Here is a 9,421-nt window from a genome sequence, read left to right as displayed (position 1 = left end):
TTGTAGAATTAAAATTGCCAAGGACCAAATTGATGAAGTTATTCAATTGATTGGGTCCTAGTAGAACAAGGGGAGACTTGAGGGATCAAAGTGCAATTTTCAGCAATTGTTTCATGCAAAACTCATGCAAGCTACGTAGACAAGAAAACTTCTGCAATTTACTTTCTATTCAAACTTCTATCAACCGAGAAAGGAAACTGCTGCACTTCTCATTTCCATTTCCAAGCTTTGATCAAAACATTTCATCTAAGCATAACCATTCCATCATTTGCAAGATTAAGGCAGCTACTCTTATTGCAAGATTAAAACAAGAAGTGAAGCTGGCCATCAAGGGTGAAAAACTAAACAGCAAGACAGCAATAAAAGGAAAACATGTCGCAGGTTTTCTGCAACAGAAAATTCGGCAGCTTGCCAAACTTTCTTCAACCAAGAAGACATCATCCCATGCTCCACTCTTATGCGCAAAAAACATTAACTAAACACACAATGCCGTTGCACATATGAAGTTGGAGCTGACCATCAAGAAAGTAAAAAAACTAAACAGCAAAGAAGAAAGAGTGCAGCAAAGTTTTTCTGCAATTTGTTTCCTAAGCTTTGAAGCCTCGACAACCAAGAATAGATTAGAAAACTTCTTAATCAATCTTCCAAGCTTTGAACTAACTAACAACTGCACAACTACCATAATCCAAGCAAGCAAAATCATACAAGGAAACTATGTTAACTCATAAAGGAGTTCATGCAAGGCAACGAAGAAACATTCTGCAATCAAAGCTTGCTGCAATTTTCCAGGTTTGGTTCATTATCATGGCAGGAAATGCAATTCTCAACAGAAAAAATGTAACTTGCAGCTAACATGTCCAGGATGTGCTTAGCCAAAGATCAAAGACATCATGAACTCCAAACTTAAACCAGCGAAAGACAAAGACCACAGAAATTGACCCATGCCGCTGCAACAAACCAAAGGCTTTTAGCTTGTTGCAGCCAGCTTCATGTAAGTTATGGAAGAAGTAAACTTTCTGCAATCAAATCTGTCCGCAAACTCCAGAATTTTCTGAAGTTTCCAGCTCTCAAACAGGAGGAAAACAGCCGTGAAACATGGATTCAAATGGAAATGCAAAACATGGATTCAGCCACTATTTTCTTTTCATAATCTAACAATGGAATTCAAGACATATGCAGCCCACAAAACTCAAGAAAACAGCCATCTTTTCGAAACAAAAGCCATGAACATACGTCCTACCCTCCAACCCAGCCATAAATTATGCATCTCCCATAATTTTTCAACCCAGATTGCGCATAAAGACCACCAAGAGAAACAGCTATGGACATTAACAAAACAAGCATAGCTAACGCAAACCCCTTTTTCTTCAAACTCAAACCAGATTCATAGATAGAACTTGTATGGAGGACACAATCAAGTGTAAAGACCAAGACTTTCAGCATTCAAACATGATTCAGCAACTTATAAACCAGTCCAAAGTAAAAAATGTTACCTTTAATCCTTGACCGAAGCTTGATGTATTCCAAAAGATGAAATCTTTGTCTCTCTGGCTCTCTTGCAGCTGCACCTCCTGATTCTTTTCCTTTGCTACAACGAACCAGAAACCTTTTCTTCCTTCCTTGCTATTCAGATCCTCAGCCGTCAGCTCTCTCTTGTTTCAGATTCCCTTCTCCTTTGTTCAGCTTTTTCTCTCTTCCTTTCCACAGCCGAAGCCCTTCCTCCACTTTTGTTTCCGCCGTTACCCTCCAAAACCTCCCTGTTTTCTATCTCTCAAAAAAATGGTTCCCTTCTGTCTCTCGTTTTCCTTTCCGTTCACTCAATAAGTCTCCCGTAGCTTTTGCTTTTCTACAGCCGGACCCCTAATCTCTCTTTTGCTCTCCCTGTTTCGTTTTTGCCTTCCCCTCCAATCTCTCCTATCTTCCGCTGTCTTTTTTTCTATTTTCTTTCCCCCGTTGGTTCCCCCTTTGCGGCTGTCTTGCGGCTTTCCTTTTATATCTAGGAACCACAACCCTAAACCTTCAGCCAGCTCTTCTATATTTACAACCCAAGGGGCTGCCCGAAGTCCTCCCTTGCAAGCTGCAAAAACGCAGCTTACAAGTCGCGTTTCTCTTCTTTATTTTTATTTTTATTTTTTTTTTAACTTTCAACTTAATAAATACAGAAATGATAAAATATAAATAATAATAATAATAATAACAAATTGCCAAAAACCAGGTAATAATAATAATAATAATAATGAAAATAATTTAAAAACTAAACAACTAAAAACAACAAAAATGGCCATTTTTCCATCTTTTTTGTTTCATTTTTCATATTTTTCATTTTTTCTTTCAAGAAAGCATTGAATTTAAATTACAAACGACTAAATCATATTTTTTTTGAATGCTTTTCTTTTCTCTTTTTTTTCTTTTTCAACAAATTCTATGATAAAACTTAAAAATAAAAATAAAACTGGAAACTAAAAACTAAAAATGAACACGACAAATAAAAAACTAAAAATGAAATTACACCAAAAATTTGGTGTCTACACAATTTATTTATGAAATTATAAACTTAAACATTAAATGGGTTAATGGATCAACTTGTGCTTGATCTAATTTGGACCTGTTTACTTGGCTGATTATTCAAGTTTGACTTGATTTTGACCCGAATTCGTAAAGACTAAATTTATACCCATTATTTTTATTTTAAATTCAAGTCGTATTTTCGAGTCATGTCAAGAATTGCCGCCCTAATCAAAATAAATGTCCCGGTCAAAATAATTGCGTCGCTCAAAGTGCACCACTGAATTCAAGAGCAATTGCAATTCCAATTGGAAAGAATTCAAAGCAATTACTCTAAATTAATAAATAACAAAATCCAGTCAAAATAAATGGCCTAGTCAAAATAATTGGGCAGCTCAATTCAACACCAATTGGAATTCCAAATTGAAAACGATCGCTTTATTTGAAATCAGGCTCACGCGTCCCGTGAGGGAGTCCAGACAACTTGAAATTGCCGACGCACAAAACAAGAAGAGAGGATTCGAGAATAAGAAAAAGGGTGACAGTGATTTAACAATAATTAACATGTTCTGGTGATAGCATATACTGATTCCAAACACTTGCTTAAACAATCTGAAATAACGGAAAAAGAATGAGAACTAAAGATAGAGCAGTAGTTGTCGATCTGACTTGACATTTCAATCCCCAGATGATGACAGTTTCCTTGATTTATAGATTACTAGGAGGAGATCACCGCGCAAATGCGCGGTGGACAGTTTTAAAATTTATGTGCCCAGTTATGCCTTGTTTACAAAATGCCTGCAACGCAACTAAGGATCAAAAAATGGGAAACTATGTCATTGAAAAGTACAATAATATACACAATAAATATAGATTGTTCATAGTCAAGGAATTCATAATATATAGATAAAACAATAAAATTAGTCTTGTAGAATCTCGAAACATGAACTTGAACTTCCATGATTCCGATAAATACATATTTTAACTTAACCAAAAACAAAAACTTTCTGTAGTTCGTACTCACCCCAGAAGTGTAATGAGCAATTTCGAAAGAAACTGCTGAAGAACCTGCCATGTATTATAACAAAAAAGAAAGTAAGATATAATCCATCGAAATTAGTTTACTGCTGTAAAACCAAGTTAAAAATAAATCAAGGGACTTGAATAATGCCAACAAGTACAGGACAAATTCAACAAACATTTGCACTTTTGGTTACTAATACTCTCATAAAAAATTGTTACCCCTTGTAATTTTTAACCCATTTCACAAGCAAGAAACTTTTCTTTTTTCTTTTTTTTTTGGTACAGTAGTTGCCAAAGTCAAGAAATGAAAAAATTCTTATAGGTAACCTAAAGTGTCTTGCTTGGTAACTCGAGTTCTCACCAAAGTGAAACTATTAGATGTGCCAGATCCTTGGAGATGGTATGCAAGTAAACTTTTCCACAACTTGATCATGCAGCTGTGCAATTTACACAAAATGCCAATGGAAGATAAGGTGAAAAAGGAAATAAAATCATGCAAACAAATAGGCCAAGAAGATCCTAAAATGTAAAAATGAAGCAGAAACTTCTCCAGAGACGATATCTTTATATTCTAATGACATACTCCAATCCAAAAGCCAAAATATATGCAACTCTAAATAATGTCATGTAATTCAGCTTTTATTCCCAATAAAGTTCATATTACTCTAGCATCAAGAATCTATAAAAATTTTCAGGTGTAAAGAAAAATAGTGAAGGCAATATTCATCTAAAAAATTGGTATTCAATTATGTTTCAGGGTTGCTCCTATTGAATATTCACAGGGTTTACATGGATTGTTGAGTTTTTGCAACAACTTATTTAATCAAACTTTTGATATCTATTCTATTCCCATAGAAAGAAGACACAAGCACATGTGACTATTAAAAATCCCTAAAATGGAACACAAAACTCTAAATATATAGGGAAGGAAAATAACAAAAAAGTTTCTATGAGTTGCTCTCCAATTTTTCATTTTTTGTAAAATCTCAAAATTAGTCCAACGTTGGTCATAAAGTTTTGCTAATCTCAATATTATTAAGAACATAGGTTTCAAAGCAGATTCATCAAGTTCACTATTCCCTGATTGTCACAGTCAGCATTAGTTTGTTAATCATCGTTAATTGGGACATACTTCACACATTTCACATGGTTTGAAATTAACTACTTCAATTGTTAACAGCCTGAGGTTTTAAGCCAAGCATTGAATAAGTTCTATAGATAGTATGCTTAGCAAAGCAATAATGACATTTCAGACTTTAATCAAACGATATTAATCCAAATCCAAAAAAAATAAAAGAAAATTACCTACAAAATACCTATGAAATACGTATAAAAGAAAATTACCTATGAAATAGCAAAGCAAGCCTATTGTCAATTTTTAAAAGAGATGCAGAGTACAACAATCATTATTAACTTCAATTAACTTCAAAGTCTTGAAAAAAAAGAAACACAGCCTCTGAAGATCTTTATCACAGTAAAGGTGAGTAAAAAGATAGTCTACCGTGGCACAAAAAGATAAGAATTAGTTTCTTCATCTCAATTATAACTAAGAAAGCACTTGTTCACTACACTATTACCTCATACGTTAAACCTTACACATTGACAAGCACAAATTGGAAACAGTGACAGATTTTCAAATGTATCAGATGAAATTCATATACGGTATTCAGCAAGCAAAGATAACACCATCTGTCAAATGCCACCCACAATTTGAACATCAGATGAACATTCAACACATGAATCGTACAATAAATGTCATCATGAAGACAAATGCAGTGTACAATAGAGAAGTGATGTCAGAAACAAACTATCTGATACCCATTCCATTCAGCATTTAAAGGCATGCCTAGGGTTGGAGGAAATATCATTGATGCTGAAGACCAGGGTGAGGCACTTGTCTGAGTAGCACCATGCAATAGAGCAGATCCACTAGTAACAAAACCCAAAGTATGGTCATTTCCTGCTACAAAAGTAGGATCAGGATTAGATGTACCCTAATAATAACATATTCATATAAAGAAAAGAACCTTTAAAGTTGCTTAGAAGAAAGAAGATTTCACAAAAAAAATGGCGACAACAGAAACAAGAGGAGAAATCTATTGAGAGAGCATAAAAACAAGTCTTACCAACATAAATCAAACAATAAAATAATGTCACCGATGAAATTTCCCCAAAGGGAACAAAATATTGTATATATATGTGGAAGCAAATTCTAGAGAAGTTTCTATGCATTATTTCCAATTTTTCTTTTTTCTAAAAATGTAAAATTGGGTCCAACATCAAAGGTCAAAGTTGTGAAGCACAGGGATACTATTTTCTGAACATATTTTTTCCAGCCAAAGATCTTGCCAAGTTTCTTTAGTAATTTAAAAGAGGAAAGATGGTATCTTCACAGTAGATAACATGGATTTTGCTTTTGAAACTACATTTATCTAATTCATATAACTATGTATCTCATGAATCATGAACTGATGAAAACATCTTCAAGGAAGTCAGTCATAATAATGATTTCACTCTGCAAGTCAAAACCACAAAATCAGAAAAATCGACTATGAAATAAAGATTTCATTATACAGCTTCCCAAATCTTGACATTACTAAGAATACCAAGTAGTTTAAATAACAAATTCATCATGTTCACCAGCCAAGGGAAAAAATGAAGAAAGAGAAGAAAAAGATACTTGTATCTAATTTACTTTGACAAACACAATAAAACCTAAAACACAAAACACTGGAAGAAAGTTGCTCATTCTTCCAATCACTTTTACCTTTATCCTTTCTCTGACAAAAGTCTCAATAAACAAAAATAGGCTAAATTAGGTGAGAGAAACTGTTTATAGAAAAAGACTATGGTTTATAGTATAATAAATAGTATAACACAAATAAATATTACCAGCTTTAACTACTTCTTCGAGATGTCAACTTCAAATCTTCATATTCCTTCCTGCAACAACAACCAATAATATACTCAGAAAAGTAACACCAAAAGAACAAAAAAAAGAGAGAAAAAAAAACATCGTCCATCAAATCCTAAACTGGGAGTGGAAGGGAAAAAAATTAAATCAGAATGATACAACAAAACTTATGTTTTCCCTTACCAGTTGTTTTTCATGGGTGGCCATTTTTCCTCCAAGAAAGGCAAAAATGGAAGAACAAAACACCAAAGAGGTATAAACAATTAAGTAAATAAATATCTAAAAGCTAGCTAATCTTCAATTATTCATCATCTCATACGATATTAAAAGTTTTTCTTCTAATTAAAAATTAAAAATCAATGATAAAACAGAAATGAAACTGAGATGAAAGGGGAAGAAAAGTACCATATATGCATTCTAGAAATTCACATCAGATAGTGGAGATGAAATATTGACCTTCCCCTTCCTCATTGTTTCACAAAAGGACACGAAAGAGATGGGGAAAAAGAGATTTGCTGCTTTTAGCCAAGAAAATAGAAATATCAGAAAAATGACAAAAAAAAACAGAAAACGAAGGAGATTTTGAACTGAAACAAAAAATCCCAACCAGGTCTTTGGTTTTGTTGTTGTCGATCAGAGAAAACGAAGGATAAGAGAGGAAAATGGACTTCAAAAGGGGGAAAAAACTTACAAAATAGCATGACGACGATGGAGAAAATCTCCAAATTTCATACATGCAACATCGCAATATCACAAAAGAAAAATAATTAGACGTGATTTTTTGAAGATCTAAGAAAATCACATCTGTTGATAACAAATCTCGGGAAAGAAAACGGCCATCGAACACAGAAAGATTGCATCCTTTTTTCCTATCTTATTTATCCAACAGATACCTTGGTTAGAAAAGATTTATTACGGAGATATAAGGGAAAAAATATGGAGAAAATGTACAAAAAAAGCAAAAAGAAAATCACAGAGAAAGTGTTCACCTTTAGAGAGCAATTTCCACATTTCTTCATGGTTTAGTTGATAGTCTGACCTCTCATCCTGTGACAAAAAATATGAAACTTATCAGAGAATGAGAGAAAATTTAATCAAGAGGGGAAAAATGTATACATAACAAAAATGGAGAAACGGTGGATTTGAGAGGAAGATGAAAACTCAAGAGAGAAGAAGAGGAGAGACCATGAGAAAGAAGCTTCTGGTACAACGGATTGATGGATTGAGTTGATTGATGTGGATTGACCAGCTCTGCCACTCTTCAGCCAACAGCTTTGTTGCAAAAGCCAAGAATTGAGGAATTGAGGGAGACCTCTCCCTTGCTAGTTTACCCGGTGGTCAAAGACCCGTACAAAAGGAAACAAAAGGATTGCTAAACGCCTGGGCAAGCAAATAAAAGAATTCACGCGTGAGAACGAACGACCATCAATTGGAAATTCGCACGGGCGGACGACCACCAATCAACCAATAGCAGCACGCCACGTCAGCAATCACAACCCAATTGAAAACAACGGCATTTCCCAGTAGTCTGCTCTGTTTGGATTGTAAATTATTTGAGATATTTTTACTGTAGCACTTTTTGTGATGTGATGTATGTGAGATTAAAAGGTAATTGGGAAGATAAAAAGGTGTGTTGGAAATTGTAATGGTGATGTAAGCAAATAAATTTTGGCAAATAATCCTCTATCCAAACAAACCTATATATGTTAATGAATTAAAATCATGGTGAGTTGATTGTCAAAGAATCAACCTTTTGGGAGAATCTTCCAAGGTGATAAACAAAGATGTTGGAGATAGGGCTGTGCATCGAAATCGAAATCGGTAAATCGAAAGTTTGAAATCGGAATTTTTCAAAATTTTGACTTGAATTTTTCCAATCGAATTCGATTTCGAAATGGTCAATTCCGATTTCGAATTCGATACCGAATTGAATTCGGAATTCGGTGAATTCCGAATTCACCCAATTCCTTTTTTTAATTCACCCAATTCCTTTTTTTTTTTTTCTTTCTTGTTCAAAAATGGAAAAACCAGTAGCAGGGGAGATAATAAAGCATGAATCCAGTAGTAGGGGAGGAAAAAAAACAAGTAATCTGACAAACCACCATATTCCAAACAAAATTAACCCCAAATTGCTAAGCCAGTCATACACTCATCATATCATTTCCTATGGCTAGCGCAGATTCTAGATGTTGTCTCTGACTTGCAGCAGAATTCCATCAAGCGTCCAAGAAAAGAAACGTAAATGCGGACAAAATACGAGAGACAAGAGCAACAACTTGGAAGGATATCTCTACCTGTGGGTAAAATTATGATAATAATAATTATTAATGCTTACTAATTTGCAATCCAGCAAATGGATAATGATTGATAAAACGGCAGAGAAAATGCGGCAATTAAAGAATCCAATTCCGCATTACCAATCCAATGGGTTCAAAGCGTCAACCACCCAGGTGAGGAATGAGACGCCACACTACACTACAATAGTTGAAGATGAAGGCTGATGATGTCTGTCTCTGTCGGGCTTGAATGGCGTGAAGATGAAGGTGAAACTGAGGAAGTAGGAAGCTGAGGAGGAAATCACAGTGAGTCGGAGGCGGATGAAGGAAGGTGAGACAGTGAGTCAGGCGGTGGAGGCGGAGGAAGGAAGGGGAGAGACGATGAGGAAGAGACGGCAGAAGAGTACAAAAGTGTTAACAGATTAGGGTTTTTGCAATTTCAATTGTTAGATATATCATGTATATTGTTATTATGTTATATAATATATATTATATATGTATTGTTAAAAACTATTATATTATATATAAATATTATTATTCGAAATCGAAAACAAATTTCTGAATTCGAATTCCTATTTCGAATTCTCCAATTCGAAATTATCGATTTCAAAAATTATATTTTCGAATTCGACCTGATTTTAACCAATTCGAAATCGGAATTACCGAATTCAACTCCGAATCACTGAAATTCCGAATTCGAAAT

At 34.3% G+C, this 9,421-nt stretch overlaps 1 long non-coding RNA gene across 1 annotated transcript; it reads right to left on the bottom strand.

Annotated features, from left to right (window-relative positions):
• Nucleotides 1–3,442: 3,442 nt before the first annotated feature.
• On the bottom strand, nucleotides 3,443–9,146 carry LOC113757008. Its single transcript, XR_003466176.1, has 6 exons — nucleotides 8,860–9,146; nucleotides 7,628–7,822; nucleotides 7,432–7,489; nucleotides 6,421–6,471; nucleotides 5,347–5,488; nucleotides 3,443–3,573 (listed from the first exon to the last, which is right to left on the bottom strand). It is a non-coding gene; the product is annotated as an uncharacterized LOC113757008 (long non-coding RNA).
• Nucleotides 9,147–9,421: the final 275 nt, after the last annotated feature.

Source organism: Coffea eugenioides, unplaced genomic scaffold (assembly GCF_003713205.1).
Source record: "Coffea eugenioides isolate CCC68of unplaced genomic scaffold, Ceug_1.0 ScVebR1_2601;HRSCAF=3659, whole genome shotgun sequence".
Taxonomy (NCBI): Eukaryota; Viridiplantae; Streptophyta; class Magnoliopsida; order Gentianales; family Rubiaceae; genus Coffea; species Coffea eugenioides.
This window is presented reverse-complemented; position numbering and strand designations above follow the sequence as displayed.